The 16,061-nt window shown below is 43.8% G+C and overlaps 1 long non-coding RNA gene across 1 annotated transcript in view; it reads left to right on the top strand.

The window, feature by feature from the left end:
- Positions 1-14,355: 14,355 nt before the first annotated feature.
- Positions 14,356-16,061, top strand: part of LOC109321955 — a 7,650-nt gene continuing 5,944 nt past the window's right edge. The window contains exon 1 of the long non-coding RNA XR_002104246.1: positions 14,356-14,506. This is a non-coding gene — a long non-coding RNA (uncharacterized LOC109321955). The remainder of the gene's footprint in view (positions 14,507-16,061) is intronic.

Raw genomic sequence — 16,061 nt, 5'->3', positions numbered from 1 at the left:
CCTATGACCCCAGCTGACTTCCTGCCCTTTGGGCAGGGGGCTGGACTCGATGGTCTTCCGAGGTCCCTTCCAGCCCTAATGTCTATGAAATTTATAAAAATCTATGAAATCTAGATGTGATATCTTTTATTAGACCAACTGAATAGTTGGAAAAAACGTTCTTAGGAAGCTTTCAGGTGCAATCACCCTTCTTCAGGCGTAGGAAGTCTGAAGTCTTGTTCTGACTCCAAGGAATGAGAGAAGCTGTGTGTGACTGGACATCAGTGAAAGTGTAAATAGGTAGAAATTAAGAAAAGAAAAGGTAAAGCAGGGAAGGGATGGGGGGAAAACAGAGTGGGGGAGGGAAAGTTGAAGGTGAGTAAGGGAGATTCTACAGTAGTAGTAATTCAAGGTAGAAAAGAGGCTGTCTGTGAAAAAGGAAATAACTGGAAATGAGGAAGACAAAGGCCAGAAAAGTAGGGGAGTGGGGGAAGAAACATGTAAGGGGTCAGGTCTGGCAGGTATCTGGTGATCAGATATCAGGCAGGTTGTAATGTGTCATAAATCCAAAGTTTATATTGAGTCTATGATTTTTTGTGTCCAGTAGATTTATGAAGTGAAGTTCGTAGGCTCATCTACAAAAGGAGTTTCTAAGCTTCCTTTGAGTATTAAAAATGAGAGATTGGAGAGGGAGTGATTGTCTTGTGAGAAGTGTGCACCCACAGGTAGTTGGGTATTCTTGTCTTTGATAGATTTTCGGTGTGTGTTCATTCTGGTGTGCACTTGTTGTTTGGTTTCTCTTATATATTTTCTGTCAGAGCATTCAGTGCACTTGATGGAATATATCACATTTCTGGAGGTACAGGTGTAAGATCCAGGAATGGTAATGGTTCTGTTGTGGGGTGTAGTTATTGTAGGGGTAGTGGAAATGTGTTGGCAACTTTTGCATGACTTGTCCTGCCATGGTCTGGATCCATTAGGTGTACTATCTTTGTTGGCGGCCTCTGTTGCATAAACAAAAACAGAAATTGGACCTGAAGGGGCAGGGACTGGGTAATATTTCCCCCCAAAATGATTTTTCTTATGCCAAAGAGTGCTATACTATAGCATAACTGTGTATGTATGAAAAGAGGGGGGATCAAACAGGACCTTAAAATGGCAACAAGATATTTACAGTTTCTTTTCTTTATATAAGCTAAATACTACTGCGAAGAGCATTACCTAAGGCTACCTGTATTTTTCCTATTGGACTCTGAATGGAGAGAATAATTCTTTTTTTATTAACTCATTCAGCTGGCTCCTGCATGGGTAACATCAACTGAAATTTAGATGATCTTTTAAAAAATCTGGTACTCTGTGAAAGTTGCCAGGGCAAAGAAGCATAATGGATACTGTTTGACACATACTTCTTTACCCTACCCTGGGCAAGAGCCAGACAATGGGGCTTCTTGCAGGCCAGACCTTGACTCGGTCTGGCTGTTTCTGCACAGGATTTATGACCCAGATACCTTGTTCCAGGCAGACCCAAACCCTCAGATTGACCATGACTTCTCCATTTAATAATAGGCAAATTTTACTGATACACAATGATAGCAGATAAGAATAATGTGGTCAAGGTGAACAATTCTATATACCAGTCCTAGGGCTGTCACAGAGGGGAAGTACATCTGGCCAATATGCAAGCTTCATCCTGTGGTTCTTTCTTGAATGTCAGATGTCAGCAGCCTGGAGATCGAAGGCTGAGGCCCATCCCTCAACAGTGGAGTGGGTGAGATGGCCTGGTGGTGTGTCCTTTGTCCATGGTGGCCTCAGGTTTCCCTCTCAGGGACCCTTTGCTGCTCTGAAATCCCTCCTTTTGTATCCTTTTTCTCCTCGGACTCTTCATTCCTGGACATTGTTAATTGGTTTCCCTGTGGTTGTCATAGTGTCCACGTTCTGTCCTGTCAGCATATTCCTTTGTTCTAACAAACCCATCACCTGCACACATTTTAATTTGGTCATTTACCAAGCCTTCTAATTTGGTCTGTTCATTAAACCTGGAAATCCCAAGGGCTCACTGTGACCTAATGCCACCTTATCTCATGTTATGGAACAGTGCGGTACCTGTCTTCAGTTTCCCAACCCATGTGTCTGCTGGCTTCAGACACAGTGGGCCTTGAAGGAAATGGTCACAAACAGGCCTTTAGAAACCAATTAATCCTTGCTGTTCCCCTGGATCATTATGGTAATGTATATCTACTTTACCTATAAGCCAATTCCCAAAAGCAAGCCTCTAAATACTATTTTCTAGCCATCAGGTTGCTGGGTCCCATTTCCATGAAGGGGCAACAAACAGAGAACATCTGCCAAGGAATTCTACAAAGAGGCCAAAAGACAGGGACAGTGTCAGGCCTATTTAAACTAAGGAAGCCTTGTGTAACCCAAACACACCAATTTTATGAATGTTGAGCAGCACAAGCTTTACCAGAGCTGTGACGCATTCATTTTATCTGCATTGCACTGCATGGATGAAGATAACAGAACTATATAGCATTCAGTAAATGAGAGAGAATCACAAATATGAGGATTTTGGTACATTGTGTAGCCCCATGGTTAAGTATTTTGAGCATTATGTGACTCTTAAATGTATTGAAGTCCATTAACTTTGTTGGAAAATAACAAAGACAAATAAAAAAGGAAGTATTTTATTGAAGGAGTTTGTGGCTTATTTTTAAATGCTGTAATTTCATATCATGGTCACAACAAGCTACAGGTGGGCCCATGCCACAAAATTCGGGGCTGACTGTCCCCCAAGAGTGAAAATAACTTTGTTTACATTTATCTGTATTCACACATTGGTGTACCAGATCAGTAAGGGGTCATGCAGCAGAAATGTACACATTGACAACAGTAGATAACCAAAGAGAAGCCTCATTTTAGCATCCTATAAGCTGCTACCTAATATCAAAAGCTTAGCTTTTAAAAGAATTTTGAACATAATAAAAGATGAAATAATTAGAATTAGTTACTTATTAGTTATGGATATTATTAGCTACTGTCTTGTGTCTTAATATTACAGGTCTTGCAGGTAATTTCTTCTGCTTCATCAACCAAGACTAAGAGGGACAGGCTGCAACCACTTTTGCAATGACTTTATTCAGTGTCACTAGGTTATTCTCCCTCAAGAAAATACTAGGTGAAAAACAACCTGTTCTCTGTGTGGCTGCCAACTTGTGAATGAAAACCTGTCATAATGCTGACAAACACCACTGGTGACAATGGATGTATGTCCCTTTCTTGTGCTCCCTCCACTGAAAAGAGTTAAAAGGCCACAGCCAAAGCTGATACTATGTTGTTAAAGAATTAAAGAATGGCAGTGGAGCTAGCCAATTGAGGAACAGGTATATTCAGTCTGAATTATGATTTCAAATTTCTGCTACAAAATCAATGGGTAATACAAACTGAGCTTATTCCTGTAAATAAAATTATAGTCAACCTATGAAATGATCATAATTTGTTTCCTGGCATACTGCTTCTACAGAGGTATTAATTCCTCATGATATCAGGGGCATAAGCCAAATCAAAGGCATTATTAAAAATCTAAATGAGTCTTGGAGGAGCGCATGGCTGACCATTCCCAAAGTAATCCAGAAACTTCATACCATCCAGGGTCTGATCCTGAGAAGAGCTGTGTGCTTCCTGACAGATGTCTTGTAGGTAGGCATATTTTCATTTATTTGATTTGTATTTGGAAGGATTCACCATTATAAAAGACATGATGTTTGTCCAAATTAATATATAGGGTCTTGAAAGTAGACAGTGGGTGCATTTACACAAGATGCTTTACTGTGCAGTAAGTGTGCATGTCTACATGTGCACATGCTTACTGTGCAGTAAAAATTGCTACTTGGGAGTAAATTTGCTACATGCAAATTCAAGTACCAGATTTACTTGTGAGTAGTTATTGTGCAAGAACGCATGTGTAGATGCCAGCTGGGAGCAAATTTGCTCCTGGTCAGCTCTGCTACTAGGGAGCTAGCTTCTAGCAGCTCATTTTGCCTTATGAAAATTCTGTTTGGGCTTTGAGGTAGTCTTAAAGGAAGTCAAAGGCTAATATTTATCAATGATGGTCATTGTTGATTATGGGGAAAGTTGTCAGGGACCATGCATGGGTCTGGCAGTGTGACCCAACAGGAAAGAAACTGCACAATTGGCTAGCTCAGATATGTTATACTGCTTAGGATCCTGCATAATTCCTAGATTATTACATAAGGCTAATATATTCCCAGTTGGTGTGATGGCTAGTGAAACTTCAAACATACATTGCTGAATGATTATAGCAGAAGAAAATCTTGTTGCCCATAGGGCTCACTTGCATGCTTGTAAGCATTAGTGATGTTACTACAGAGGTGACTGATTCAGATCACATCACAAAGCAAGATACTCATGTAATGCGAAATCAGTGATATTGCTTTACATGTAGGTATTATGATCATGTTCAGGCTAAATGGATACACCAATTCAAATCCCTCAGGATGAGGGTTCGGCCAGGCCATCAGCAGGTAGGCCTGCAGGTAGGCCTTGAAGGATAACCAGGAGGTTAGCTAGGCAGGTGTATAGGTTACTGAGATGTCAGGTTGGGGATCAGCAGAGTGGGAAACTTGGGACTAGGTTTCAGGAGAGCCAAGGGGGAGATCTGAGAGATGTACCCCAGTGTACAAGCCAAGGTCAGAAGCCAGGAGAATCAGACAGCTGGGTGCTAAGTTCCAGGGAAGATCCAAGAGCAAGGTCAGGGGAGGCCAAGGCTAACCTAAGAGCCAGGGGAATCGGAGAGAGAAGTGAAAGCAAGATTTGCCAGAGCAGACTGAGGCTGTTGTCAACGTTTGCCTGTAGCCTGAGGTTATAGGTGTGCTTAAAAAAATCTGAAAGGCACCATCAGCAGCCTACCCAGTTGCAGAAAACTGGGGCAGATGCATTAGCCTGGGATCAGGGTCAGGTGTGGAAGCTCAAGAGTTCAGCCCAGGCAGGCCTGACTGGCCAGAGGCCCTGACACTCAGTGGTGAAGCAGTAGGCTTCCTACGCATCAATGTGAGTTGCTTGCAACATCCATGATGTTCATGTAGTGATGATGGGCAAGAAAACTGATATGACCTCAGTTTTCATCTGGAGAAGCAGTGAACAGGCCTAGGGCTAGGAAATGGTTACAATGGTAAGAGAACAAGGATTTGAAATTTTTTCTTCCAAACTCCATTGTCTTAGAAAATTTCTCATTTCCTTGGGTGGATGAAACCTAAGCCCACATATATTTATGGAGAGACAATTGGAAAACCAAACTATTACTCATAGTTATGAATAAGAAACATCAAAAGACGAACTGGTCATAAAGATGAGTTAGGCATACTCAAAATCAGGGATAACTTTGTGGACTGTGGGTGGATTGAAGCAGACCTGGAGCAATATTCAGAGAAGTAGGAAGATATGGTGACTTTTATGACAAGAAATCAACATATATGAGTGACAGTGTCAAAACCAGAAAAACAGGTTGTTCTAGAAAATGAGGAGGGCCTAGAGACTCCAGTATTTGGCCCCAAAGAAACCACTAGAAAAACTGTCAAGAGCTGTTTCAGGAGAAGGAAGATAGGTGGAAATAAGATTGGAGGGATGTCAAGCTACAGCTTGAAGAAAAGAATGGAAATTTGAGGAATTGGTATTTATTTGTAGAAATAAAAGGAAATGTAGGTACTGTGTTAGTGGGAGAGAAAGATGGGTCCCATAGGACATCGTCTTGAGAATGGGGAAACCAGGTTAAATGCATGTTGTATAAGAAACAGCAGCCAAGAGCTTGTGTGGAGTGATAAAGGTTCAGAGTGAAAAGGTGTTAGGAGGGATTCAAATGTTATAAATAAGATTCAGCAACTGTGGACATAGGTGTCAATGAAGGCAGAGAGTATCATCATCATCATCATCATAATATCAGTGTCCCAAAACTGAATGAACATTTCAAATTGAATTAAAGCTTGCCATGTTTTTCTTGTGAGTTCTTGTTTTCCCATTTCACTTAAAAAACTCAATTGCAAAAAACCCCTCACCTATAAAACTCAAGAAAAAAGAGACATGACACTATATAGTTACTTATTATAGAACTTGTTTGTGCATACATTAAAACAGTTTTCACTTGTTGACGTATCTGTGGAGTAGAACATCGGAGAAGACTGAAATGAATGGAATATTAATGGAATGGAGGTGATTCAAGCAATCTAGCTGGTTAATATGCCAGCACAGAACGTTAGTTGTTAGTTGTCTAGAAATAGCCTGTCTACACCAATTGCAACTGTATCACTGATTAAACAAACAAATCAATGAATTTGATTTCTACCTATTTTTCTACCTCTTTTCAGTTTATTAAAAGGAATAACAGCTTTGGTACAGGACATTTCTTAAAGATTAATGACTGACTGGGTTAATGGTCCTAATCTGCCCCTTGGAGGAGCTTTCAGCTCCACCCAGGCTGTTCTTAATGCCTGGAAAATGCCCTCCGCCTCAATTATTATTGTTTAAGTATGGCGAAGTTTGCCAAACCCAGTAGAGATTGATTTCCAAGGGGAGAGCTGTGGATTCTCAGAGCCTCTGAGGCAATACTGATCTCTCCAAAAGAGATCAGCCCATGACTAACATCTATGTGTTACTGATACACTAGTGTTTCATTGAGCTGCTCCTTTCCCTCCTGGAGCTCTGACATTTTTATGGTTCAACAAATATACAGAGTAGTTTCTCTGTCATTTAATATTTTGTTTTCCTTCCTTACTCCTGCAATTACTGCTTTCACTAAGGACTCTTTTTCTAAACTCACTCAGCCAAATTCATCCCTAGTGTAACTCCTTTGGAATTAGAAGATTGAAACTAGGAATGAATTTGCATCATTAAATGAGCAGACTGTCTAATCATGCAATGACTTCAATTCCAGTGTGTTCTATTGCAATGTTTCTCTTGGTATACTTGTATGATCATCCTAGTCTGCAGTACTACTCTGACATCCTTTACAATTGAACACAGTTAAAATGGTCTTCAGAAGATGTATATTGATAAAAAAAATTGTTCAGAATGCAGCAAACAAAGTCTCTTTATTGTGGTCACAAAAATCACTACCTCCCTTGTAGCATGTGCATGCATGTATAGAATGCTAACTGAGTAGGCTGACCATATGGAAATCCCAGAAATCTAGGACATCATCTGAGACACTGCTTCCCTCCTCTCCCCTCCCTCCCGTGCTCACATGAGTTGGCAGGGGTGGGGCTGTGTGCTGGGCAGGCAGTGGTGCCTTCCTGCTCACCTGCAAGGTGCTCTCTGCCACTCTGACTGCTGGCTAGACTGTGACCTTGCCAGTATTTTTAAGACACCCATTATAATTCAGAAAAGATGGCCAGGACCAGCCTCTGAAATCTGGGACTGTCCTGGCTAAAATGGAGCAGATGGTCACCCTATGGTTGTGACTTCTACATCTATGAGCAGGTTCGGTTTCTGTTTAGGTGAACAATATTACAGTGAACAGCCAACAGGACTCTGTGGGCCTTAGAGTTAATAGGAATTACTACTGTCGTTAGAGGCACCCAGAAATGTATCTTGCCAGCACACAGCACCTAGCCAAGGGGTGGGCAATTATTTCAGGTGGAGGGCTGCTTACTGACTTTTGGCAAGCTGCCAAGTGCCGCATGGCTAGCCCCACCCCTTGGCAGGTGCCCTGCCCCCTGGTTGCCATCTTGGGACTGGAAGTCCCACCCCTAACCTCTGACCTTTGCCACTAGATGTCCCTCCTGTTGCCCCTGGAAGTACTCCTTTGAGAAAGAGGGTCTGCCATCTTAGGGAAAAAACAAGAAATTACACACTAAAAAACAAACACCCATAATAATATATTTTAATTTAATTAAAAAATTAAATGTCCTTGTTTGTGGGCATTTGTGCTGTATATGTGGAAGTGATTGTGTATGGGGGTTTCTGGGGATGTGTGTGTGGGAATGAATGTGGGTATGGGAGCCACGTAGTGCAGAGTGACCGGGCAGGAAAGTGGGAAAAGCAGCGGGGGGAGGGGACTGGAAGCGAGCAGGAATGTGGGGCCTGCACCCATGTCCCAGGGCCAGTTCCAGTGGGGCCCAGAGCAGGGTAGTGGGAGTGTGGGGTGCGGGCTGGCAGGGGTCTGTGGAGCTGGACTGGGCTGCACCAGCAGGTAGAAGGGGGAGCTGGCCTGGCTTCATAGAGCCCCTACTGGTGGGGACCCCACTCTCCTGCCTGGCTGCTGCTGGCTCCCATGTACCTGTTCACTTCCAGTGCCCCAGCCCCAGCCCCAGCCCTGTGGTACAGGCGAGGATCAGTGTGCAGCCCTGACCCCATGTTTTCCTGCGGAGAATGAGCTGGTGCTCAGTGCAGAGGAAAAGCACCCCTCGCCCACAGCCAGTGCCCCCGGCGGGGCTGTCCTGTCTCTCCGCTGCATCACTGCCACCTTGTGGGGCAGCAGTGGCAATGGAGAGCAGGCACAGGAAGCCCCACGTGGGCTGTGAGTGGCTGCAGCACGGGGCGCCAGCCACGGGGGAGGGGAATGGCCACTTTTCTCCCGTGCTGGACACCAGCTCGTTCCCTGTCACTGCTGCCAGCCTGGGCCCTGCACCAGCTCTGGGCGCACCCATCGGGGCTGAGGTGTGGTAGCAGCAGCTCAGCAGAAGCTGCTGCTTGGCATGAAGGAAAGTGTTTGCTGCAGCTGCCCACCTGGAGCCTGCACCATGCTAGGCTGTGGTGTGGCTGCTTCACTGCTGCCTTTGTGCTGCCCAGTGGCTGCTCCACTGCTGCTGTGCTGGGCAGCACAAAGGAGATGGTGAAGCAGCTGTACCACAGCTTAGCTTGGTGTGGGCTCCAGGTGGGCAGCCACAGCAAACACTGCCCTTTGGTGGTGAGCAGGGGGGCTGCTTTCTTTCATGCTGAGCAGCAGATTCTGGGGAACAAGCTGGTGCTCAGCATGGGGGAAAAGTGTCCACTCCCTTTCCCTGTGGCCGGCGCCCCATGCTGCAGCTGCTCAGAGCCCGTGTGAGGCTGCCTGTGCCTGCTCTCCAGGCACTGATGCAGCGGAGAGACAGGACAGCCCCTGTGTGGGCTGCAAGCAGCTGCAGCACAGGGAACTGGCTGTGGCGGGGAGGTGTTTTACCCCCACTCTGAGCGCCAGCTAATTGCCCTGCAGGCAAGCACAGGGCCAGGGCTAGGTACTGCTCTCCACCTGTACCGCAGGGCTGGGGCAGGGGCACTGGGAGTGAACGGCAGCCAAGTGGGAGTGTGGGGCACGTGCCAGTGTCCCAGGGCCAGTGCTAGGGGAGCTCAGAGCAGGGCAACAGGCACCAGGGACTCCATGCAACCAGGCCAGCTCCCTCCTTTCCCTGCTGGTGCAGCCCAGCCTGGCTCCAGAGACCCCTGCTAGCCTGCACCCCATGCTCCTAGTGCCCCACTCTGGGCCCCACCAGCACTGGCCCCAGGATACCAGTACAGGCCCCACAGTTCTGCTTGCTTCCACTTCTCTCCACCCCCGCCGCCACTTTTCTGCCTGCCTGCTGGCTCCTGGCTGCATGGCCAGACCATGGGGATCAGCAAGAGCTGGCCCAGTCCTGAGGACTGGGGCAATCCTCACAGTCCTCCTCTGACTGCCACCGCCCTGCGTGTTACCTGAATTTCCCACACTGGCACAGCCATGAACAGCCCCATGGTCCCAGGCTAGATGTCTCTGATAGGTAGGGGCTTCCTGTTGCTAGAAGCCTGCCAGGGCTTTCCCTGGGTCGTACTGCCCCTGGCTCCTGTCATCTTTGACATGAACCAGGGGCAGATAAATATTAATTTTCTAAATTTTTTAGGGTCCCTGCAGGCCAGATAGATGTCCTGGTGGGCCGAATCCAGCCCATGGGCTGTATTTTGCCCACTCCTGACCTAACCACTGCCTGGTACAGTCTTAACCTATGATGCTTTTTATTTTCCCTGGCTAAAGAAACATGTGTGTTGCTTTTCTACAAATTCCACTTCTGTGTGTCCTATGAATGGATGCTTTATGGACCTGAGCTATGGGTCTGGATGGTGATCTCTGAGATGCTGAGGTTACTTCAGAAGCAAATCACTGGGCTTTTCATTTATAAGAATACCAGCCACTGGGAAGTAGAGAATGCTTATCTGTATATATTTTTCCTATGGAGGTAGTAAGAAACGCCCCCCCCCATTGACTTTTTGCTGAACATTTATGTAAAAGAGTACAAGTTCATGCTACTTATAAATACCTTTCCTATTAAAGTACCCTACTCAAGACTTCTCCATAAGGAGTTAATTTGAAGGAACAATGTAAAAATTTTCTATGACCATATACAACATTTGCTGTTGTATTGCTCAATAACCTGGTAGGGTTTTTTGCTTTGATATTTCTTATTTTGGTGATCATGAAGCTTATAGACAATTTTCAAGGGATATCAAAGGTAAAGCAAGCAACACATTGCTTCTACAGAAATACTGTTTATATTCTTAGTATTGCGATCTCCACTGGCCCTGGGACATAGGGAATGCATGACTCTGGGTTTGTAGCAATTATTTTAAATACTTTTGACTATTATTACTATGTGAGCAGAACTTTATGTACCATCAATATTTAAAATGTAAATAAAATAGTTCTTTAAAAATGAAATTCACTTAAAACACAGTGCTGCTTGAATGTTGAGGAGCCATTATGTTTAATAGCATTTTTAAACTATTAAAGTTGAGTGGTTACTTTTTATTTTGCATTTAGTCACTCATGGGAGACATTTATTTTGTCTTACACTCTACAGATAGTGTTGCTGTTAGTAGAGAAGGTTCTCATTTTGAATAATAGCCTCATTTTTACAATATCTCTTAGTATAATGTATTCATATCTTAGAGAGGAACGAAAATTCGCAAACTGTTAAGGGGTGTGGAGAAAACCTGATGAAACGTGTGATTGTAAAGCTACAGAATCTTGAGGGGGGAAATGGGGAGGAGAGCAGAGGAGTGAATATTGTATTTCAATAGTCGTTTTGCTTGAAGTTAACATCCTTTACTGGCAACGAGGACATCAATAGGAAATAATAATAATAAAAAAATCCCATAAATTATGGTATGGAGTATATATGACTTTTTGCAGTTTCCTTGGACAGTGAACTCCAGGACAACCCAGAATGGCTGACTGCATGAAAACACAGAAAGAAATTACAGAATTAGATGCAGCAGTTTTATAGCCCTGACTTAGCTTTATGTAGGCATTTGAGAGCCATTTTTTGCTATTTTTTTATTCACTTTTTATGGATATTCCAGCATGTTCCAGTGATTCTCTTTTTATGCTGTGGTAGCACCAAAAAGAAAGGCTCATTTATTTGCTACAAACCTTGCAGAAAAAAATGAATAAAAGACTGATTCATCGTTTGTTCCACACAACATAGTTTTTTCTATTACTTTTGGGTACCTTGCCAAATGCCTGGTTTTATATTTCCTGATCCTGAGTCCTTTGAAATTCAATCCAGAGAAATGGATATATTGTAGGTGCATTAGTCCTTTTGGACATTCTTGGTTCAGACTGAGACATAAACAGGGACCAAAAACTGATGCAGGATTGAAACCAGTAAGATCATGGGTAGGATGATGGATATTTGGCTCAGAAGGATACTTCATAAAATGTGTAGCTTCCATTAGTACCCATGGGAGTTTGATCAGGGTGGTATATGCTCCTCAGTATTTTATTCTCTTTTGAATGGCTTCATTTGAAATATAGAAGTTTAGCATTAACTTCATTTACAATTTTGTAATTGCAAGAATTGCATATGGGCAAGTCAGCAAGACAGTCTATGGGTTTAAACAAGACATTCGACCTATTGGAATATTTGACTCAAATTGTTTTGGGAAAGGAAAAGAAAGTGATTCCATTTAATGTTTATCAATCTAATAAAGCCTCCATGAAAAGCACAATGATGTAATCAAAGTCCAAAAAATGAAACTATCCTTTGGTTTGTTGCTTTGATGGTATCTTTTAAAAATACTTAGTTTTAAAGGAAAGATCCTTGAAAATTCATTTTTTATAATGCAAACAAAATCTGTATGGAATCAATCAACACCTTTTCCATTGCCAATTTATCATTTTCCTTCCCATTTTGTATTCTGTAATATTGCCTGGTAAAGGTATTTAACAAGCTTTAAGGAATCCTTTTGTATAAAGGATTGCTAATAAATGGAAAAGATCCTATTATTTTATTGAAATATGTGGTAAGGTGGCCTTTTCAGTGAACATAAGCCTTTTCAACATATCTGTAATTCTGTTAAAATATCAATGTAAAAGATGCCTAACGGTGTTGCTAAAATGATGTTATTTTACATTTAAAAATAAAAGGTACCACACCTTCTGAACTACATGAAGACTGGTTATGTGTAAAATAAATGCAAGCATAGTTGGAAGAACAGCTTTTGCACTCTGTAATTTTTGAGCTTTTTAAGATTGTTTCAATTGCTGCACTAAAAGAATTTGAACTCCAAATAATTGACATAGCATTGTGATTTTTATGTGGAATCTATGGTCTTCTGAGTATGAAACATAATTGCTGCCTGCTTTTAGAATAGTTTCTCTTCACTAATATTACTTTTTGTTGCTCTAATTAAAATAAATTAAACAATTTACTTCTTCCCTCAGTTAATATTTCTGCCTTCACTTATGCCTCTGTTATTTATAAAATCTACATCTAATCCATATTTTATATCATGACCATTGCTACAGTATCTGAATATCTGCATAATTAATTAACACAATTTGAGGTACAGTCACAGCTAAGGATAGAATTCTAATGTAAATAAGAATTTTAAAGATATTGAGCTAGCATTTCTTGCTCAGACAAAATTCCCACTGAACTTTAAACAATTCAAATAACCTGTAATGTTCAAACTAGGGTTGTCAAACGATTAAAAAAATTGATCATGATTAACTGCACCATTAAAGAAATTAGTCGCAATTAATCATGATTTTAATTGCACAGAAAAGCTCAAAGCTATGCAAAATTATGCAGGTACTTTGTATGGTTGAGGGGATGTGTTGAGTGTGTGTGTGGGGGGGAATTTGTGAAGGTGTAGGGGGCTGTAGACGTGTGTGGGGAGATTTGGAGCCTGGGAAGGGGTTTTTTGCATACCCTAGCAGGATGTGGGGTACTGTGGGTCAGGAGTGAGGGCCAGCAGCAGGGCTGGGGGGGGCCTGTAGGTTGGGAGTAAGGGGCACACCCCCCCCCCCATCCAGCAGGTAAGTGTGTGGGGCCGGAAGGGGCATGGGTGAAGGAGGGGGATGGGCAGATAGAGGCCTCACAGTGAGGGAGGTAGTGGGGCAGGGGTAGTGGCTGGGGTGAATGAGGCCCCGTGGCTAGGGTGGGTCTTGGGATGGAGCTACAGGCAGATGGTCTAGGGGTAAAAGGGGCTGCTCCTGTCACTGTGCACACCTCCAGGGGAAGCATGGGGGGGCATGGGTCCCCTGGATTTGTCCATGAGGTGGAGGTGGGCTGTCACTGCGCACTGGGCTATGCTCCCTAATGCCATTGCCCTGGGATCCATGCGACGCCATGCTGTGCTTCCTGCCACCAGGTGGACAGGGGACGCAGTGCAGCCAGTGTGCACTCCCAGGGCAAAGTCAATGGGGTGCAGAGCCCCATTCCACAGTGGAAGCCCACCTCTGCCCCCTACATAAATCTGTGGGGCTCTGCAGCCCCCCTGCACTCCTGGATAAGCAGCTTGCAGCTCTGCCCCATGACCCATCCTTGCCCCAGGGCCCCATTAACCTCAGCCCCTGCCTCTACCCCAATTCCTCCATCACCATGGTGGCCTTGATCTGCTCTCCCTATGTCCTTACCTCCCCCACAGCCCTTCCCCTTCACAAACTTGCCTGCTGGGTGCTGCTCCACATGCCACCGGGCTGTGTTCCTGGCCACCTGAAAGCTGTAGCTACCTGTCTGTGTCTGTGTGTACCCCTCCCCACACTGCTACAGCAACCTAGAGCCCACACTAAGGCTACCCTGTGGTCTTCTGTGCTGCCACCACTGCCCCGTGGGGCGACCTAGAGACAGCAGTGATGGCGGTAGAGTGGAGCCCAAGCTGCAAGCTCCAAAGCCACATGCATGATCAACGTGTTAAAAAAATTAATGGGAACAATGATTAATGCATGAATCTCATGCATTAACTGTGATTAATTGACAGCCCTAGTTCAAACATTCATAAAGATGTGTCTGGTGCCTTTTAAGGCTTTACTATTTAAAAGAATGTGGATAGACGTGAGACTTTAGCCCTTATTCCTTGAGTTATTGTACAGATCTGAGAAGTTAAGTGGGTGTCCTAGAAACACAGAGTTTCCTGAGGAGTTAAGTAGGGAAATTTTTTATTTGTATTACAATAGTACCCAGATGCTAGGGCTTTATTACATTAGTCACAGTTAGAAAAAATGGTCCCTGCCAAGAAATTCTCCAGTATAACTAGGAATTTGCTGCAATTACTTGAATCCTAGGTAAGGTTTTTCCCCTCAAATAATCAGGGGGCGTGGGGAGCAAGACCCTGGTCTTAGATTGAAGTACTGGTCTCAGGAAGGTGGTGGATCAGCTCTGGCTTCAGCCCTAAGCCTGGGGCTGAAGTTGGAGCTGAGCTGCTGTGTGGCTTGAGCCAGTGTGGGTTGGGTGGTGAGGGAGGGGGCCTACAGCAGGCAGAGAACGGGGGAGACCACAATGTAGCAAAATGTTTAAAAACAGTTTGAACAGGAAATTCCAGAACAAGAAATCACCCACAGACTGGACTGTGTTAAATATGGTTTAACCAGGGGCTGTGGAATTTTATCCCATTACCTGGATTAGGTTTTGTGACCCCATTGTTCCTATAGGTTCTTTTCTTGTTTGCTGTCCCGTTCCCACTTCCCCCTCTTCCTCGCTCTCCTCCCTTCCCCCTTTTTTATGTTCAAATCACTCATTCCACTTTATACACTGCCCTCTCCTTATCCTTTCACTGCACCTGATGAAGTTAGCTTGAGTTCATGACAGCTTATTCTCTCAATATATATTATTTAGTTAGTCTATAAGGTGCACATCTACTCAGCCTTCTGCCTGACTGCACAGCTAACTGCCTCTCTCTGCTCATTAATGGTGGGCACATCTACACATGGTTGTATGGCACCTTTGTTACTGTGCCATCATTTAGTACTTCCTTTTGAAAGTACTTTAAGATGGCACAGTAACACCCCATACTGTGCCGTGCTGGCCATGCACAATTATTTTTAGACGCTACGTTGCCATAGCAATGCGCTATAATGAGGGAGTGTATTGCTATGGCAAAGTAGCGGTGGCATCACTGTTTCTGCCAGCAGATGCTACCACACTGTAGCATCTTATATAGATGCACAACTTAGGTGTTGCCTTTATTCATCCACCCTGAAAGATGGAAATTACCCTTTACTTCCTTGGCTTATGAAATCATTCACTAGATGGATGGTTAAAGCAAAGGACTTGTGTCCTGTGTCCTATGTGGCTGGAAATTGATTCTGGAGTAATCATTTGGGAGACTAAAAGGCAGGTGTTGATTCTGATGTTTAGACTGGATGCTGATGAGACGTATCTTCTTATCTGATTACTTGAATCTTTGTGACAGCAAGTGAGAAAATCAGGACTTGATTGGGAGCAGGATGTGGGAAGATTTGGTGAAGTCTTTGGACAGACAGAGTGGAGGCTTCCAATGAACTATTCAGGACACAGAATAAAAGATCTATTGTACTCATACTTGAAGTTTAGGGGCAGCTTGTTATAGATGTGTTTGCTATTATGGAAATCATTTACTAAAACTATTGCATATCTTCTTGAACATGGGTAGTGGTGCAAAGATTTAGTCCTACTTGAAATGTGCAAGTAATCCCATTTCATAGTTTCATAGTTTCATAGAGTCTAGGGTCAGAAGGGACCTGAGCAGATCATCTAGTCCGACCCCCTGCCATGGCAGGAAAGATTACTGGGGTCAAACGACCCCAGCAAGATGTTCATCTAACCTCCTCTTAAACACCCCCAGGGTAGGAGCCAGCACCA

This window comes from Crocodylus porosus, unplaced genomic scaffold (assembly GCF_001723895.1).
Source record: "Crocodylus porosus isolate Cpor-Errol unplaced genomic scaffold, CroPor_comp1, whole genome shotgun sequence".
NCBI classification, from domain to species: Eukaryota; Metazoa; Chordata; order Crocodylia; family Crocodylidae; genus Crocodylus; species Crocodylus porosus.
The sequence above is the reverse complement of the archived record's forward strand: the minus strand, read 5'-3'. Positions and strand labels throughout refer to the sequence as shown.